A 4,187-nucleotide genomic window follows, 5' to 3' on the forward strand; every position below is an offset into this window, starting at 1 on the left:
CGCCAAAGCTGGATGTGACGCCAGATGTTGAGCAGGGTAGGAGGACTGTCCCAAGCACGATAAATGGTCAGGCGACTGTTTAGGGCTGCCACGCCAAGAAAATATTAAACAAAACACGCAGTTAATGTGCTGAATGGTTTTATGTCAATGTGACACAAGCTAACGCCATTTGAGGAAGGAACCTCAATTAATAAAATAAAATGCCTCCATAAGACCGGGTTGTAGGCAAGCCTGTAGAGTATTTTCTTAATTAGTGATTGATGGGAGAGAGCCCCACCCATTGTAGGTGGTGCCATTCCTGGGCTGGTGGTCCTGGGTTCTATAAGTAGGCTAAGCAAGCTTTGGGGAGCAAACCAGTAAGCATCAGTCCTCCATGGCCTCTACTGCCTCCAGGATCCTGCCCTGTTTGCGTGTGTGCCTTGGCTTCTTTCGATGATGAACACTGGTTTGGAAGTATAAGTCAAATAAACCCTTTCCTCCCCAACTTAATTTTTGATCACAGCGTTTCATTGCAGCAACAGAAACCCTGACTAAGACAGTTAACTTTCAATTTCGGGTAAGAGACAAAGAATTCATTTAACCACCCCTACATGCCACGTGATATTTTGGGTTGGCTGACATTAAGAAAGTATCAGTGGTTTGCTGGGAAACCAAATTTAACTGGGCGTCAAGTATTTTATATGGCATCTCTGCTCATGCTTGCAGGGACGAGTCGTTTGATCCTGTGAGACTCTCTGCAAAATCTTGATACTGACTCATGTGTGTGAAGCACTTCTGGTCTGCTCGTGTCAGGGCTCACTGGGTTCCTATTCGACCCGCAGTACCGCAGTACCGGATGAGGCGCAGCCTGTGGCTCCTGCAGGAGGCCGGTCAGAAGCAGACAGCAGGCAAACACCAAGGGGCTTTAGGAAGAGTGAACTCATGGCCCAGAGCTGCAACCTTAGATCTGCAATGTTTTAGCATGAATCCCAGCTCTGCTATTTACTAAAGCAGGTTTGAAGGCTTGACTTCAGTTAACTCATTTAAAAAAAAAAAAAGGAGACATCAGGGTAGTGGTGGCGCAGCCATGAAGCAGAGGCGGGTGGATCTCTGAGTTCAAGGCCAGCCTGGTCTTACAGAACAAGTTCCAAGATAGCCAAGACTACTCAGAGAAACCCTGTCTTAAAAAACAAAACAACAACAACAAATGGAGACATAAAACAAACAAACTATTCACCTACTAGAATTCTGACGTGAATGAAAAACACTTAGGGAGTTCTTGAGGCAGCAGGAATATCTGCTGTAGATATTCCAACCACGGCAGCTTGGCAGACTCGCGCCTTGAACACCTGGCAATTGCATTGCCAGATTTCGATCAGCACTTAAAATACATACGTTTTCCCCATCGTCACCTCGCTTAGCTGGTTGTTCTTCAGTGCTGGTGAGAATTATGTTCCGCTATACCCATGCTCTTTTACATAATCAGGACCCACCAGACATGTGGCTTCCCCTTCAGAAGCAGCTCAATTCCCTGAACTTCTCACCCGTTTTAGCCAGTGTCCTCCACCTAACGCCTACGGCCCACTCCGCTGAACCTTGCTGTTTGACATTGAGGTCCTCCTGTGCATCCACAGTGTAGCAAATCAAATTCCTCTTGCTAAGGAGACTATGGAGTCCACCACAGCTCCACATAGTGAGACTCATTCTTTTTGGCCCAATGTCCATTTTTTTTAAACTCTTCCAGTGTGTGTGTGTGTGTGTGTGTGTGTGCGTGTGCGTGTGTGTGTTAATGAAAGAAAGAAGTCCAAGAAGGCAAATGTGCCTAAGGCCAATGAAAATCTTAACGTGGCTTTGATTTTGAAAGAGTAAGTAAATAAATGGGTAAATATACAATGATGTTAAAAGTGCTTTCCCAGTGATAAAGTGCCATGGAAAATGTGGCTTATGATGAAAGTGACAATTTTATTGCTGTCGTACCATTTCCTGCTCTGCAGGACATTGTACGCTAAATGGTTTACATGATTTGTGCAAATGGAAAGATTTTCTTCGTCATGCTCATATTCCTACTCCTTTTGAAATGGAACCTTCCAGAGCTTTTACCTGAAAAACAAGTCTGTGTCGATGGGAAGACCTGGGATGTAAGGACTTCAGGAAACCAAAGCCAATACCCCAATATCATACATAACACTAAACCCAACGCATGAGAAGCTGGATTGTCGCAGAAGTCAGCCAAAGTGACCACTCTGGGTGTTTTGTTTAACTTTCACATCTCATCATTGACACCCTGCGGCCCTGATTGGCCTCCCAGACATGACCTCAAGCTGTCCCCATGCCCTCTGGCACTGTCTCCTGGAGTTGGTTGCTGGCAAAGGAATCCAAGTTCTCCCCTGGAAGGTGTTGATGCCGGGGGGACTGTCTGTCTCTGTACACTTTTAGAGTTGGTGTGTCATGCTCTGATACACGTCTTGCGTAAAGAGACGATACTCTGGGTTTCTTTGTTGATAGGGGGACAGTTACATCCTCCAAGAGCCTACCAACATACATGGATAGTCTTCGTGTTCTACAATCACACTCAGGAATGCGAGTTCTTTTTAAACCCTGGGACCACAAAATGAACAGAGGTGGTAGAGTTAAGGAAAGCAAAGGTCTCGGTTTCTTCCTTTTCTTTGTCTTCCTTTTCTTTCCATTAGCTGGTCTGGATTCATTTTCCAACAATAAACAAGTGAGATGTACTGTCGATGGAGACCTGAGCCCAGCCTAGGACCTATTGCTATTCTCTCTTAGTTGGGTTTCTAGCACTGTGGTAAAACACCACGACCAAAAACAGCTGGAAAGGACAGGGGTCATTCCCACTTACACTCCTATTTCTCAGGAAATCAAATCAAATATCACGCAAAGGAAACCAGGGCATGAACCGAAGGCAGGAACTTGGAGGCAGAAAATGAAGCAGAGACCAGGAAGGAACGCTGCTTACCAGCTTGCTCTCTGTGGCTTGCTCAAGTTTACATTTTTAGACACCCCCACGACCACAGCCCAGGGAACACTACCACCCACCGTGGGCTAGACCCTGCCCATCAATCCTAATTGATCATCACAGACTTGCCCACTGTCCAGTCTTACCAAACATTTTCTCTCATATGACTCCCCATTCCCAGATGTATCTAGGTTTGTGTCAAGTTGACCAAAAAGTCCACACATGTACATTGATCTCATTTTAAGAAGCAGATTGATTATGATGTGATTTGTTAAGACCACACAAAACTCTCAAGGACTTTACAATCGTTCTTCAAACTCAAGACAGAAACCCGTGATGGAGGAAACCTGCCGCATGGATCCACCCCATTTCTGTTCTTCCATTGCACTTGTGGGTTAGGCCTCTCTGTGACTTGGCTTTCAGGTGAAGAGAAGGCAGAGAATAGAGCTTGCGAAGACAGACCCAGGGCAGGACAGTCATGATCAGGATACAAGAAACAGCCAAAGAAGCAGAGAGCAAGAGAGTGAAGCTTTGCAGCTGTGGGGTACTACCAGCTCATGTGTGCACCCCCAGCTAGCACCATTCTAAACACAGAGCGAAAAACCATTGATAGACCACTTTTGGAGATAGAAGCCTCCTCTGGGCTGGAGCGCTATACTAAGTGATTGGATGTTTATTAACTGCTTTCATCTCTGACGGCATCAACAGGGAGGTCTCATCTTTACTCTCTCACTTGTAAACAAAGTTATCCATGCAAAGAGGGGGTCAATGTCGTGGTCTAAATCACCCACAAATGGTTGCATATAAGATGAACCCCAAAGGTCAGAGTTTTGGAGCCTAATATAGGTCTCTTAACAATGCCAAGAAGTAAGAATTTCTTCTATGTCCCTGCTTTTCTTGCAGGAGAACATGAGATTTAGATTGGGCTAGGGAGCATTCTCAGGGCTCTTGAGTTGGTAAATATCAGAGCAGAGAAATTTCCCCCTAGCATCTGGCTCCCAAAGCAATGTGTAAATCAATTCAACACGCAGGCCTCCATGTTTTTGTGGTCTCACCTCCAGTCTGTTTGCTGATGTGTGGCAGAGAGGCTGGAGGCCTGGAGAGAGAGATCATTTTCCTGGGAAAATGGAAATCTGAGCCTTGGTTCCCAGCAGCCACGGAAAATGCCAGGAGTGGCCCTGAACACCTGCAACTTCAGTACAGAAAGGAAAAGACAGGAGAATCCCCAGCGCTT

The sequence above is a fragment of the Arvicola amphibius genome, chromosome 3 (genome assembly GCF_903992535.2).
Source record: "Arvicola amphibius chromosome 3, mArvAmp1.2, whole genome shotgun sequence".
NCBI classification, from domain to species: Eukaryota; Metazoa; Chordata; class Mammalia; order Rodentia; family Cricetidae; genus Arvicola; species Arvicola amphibius.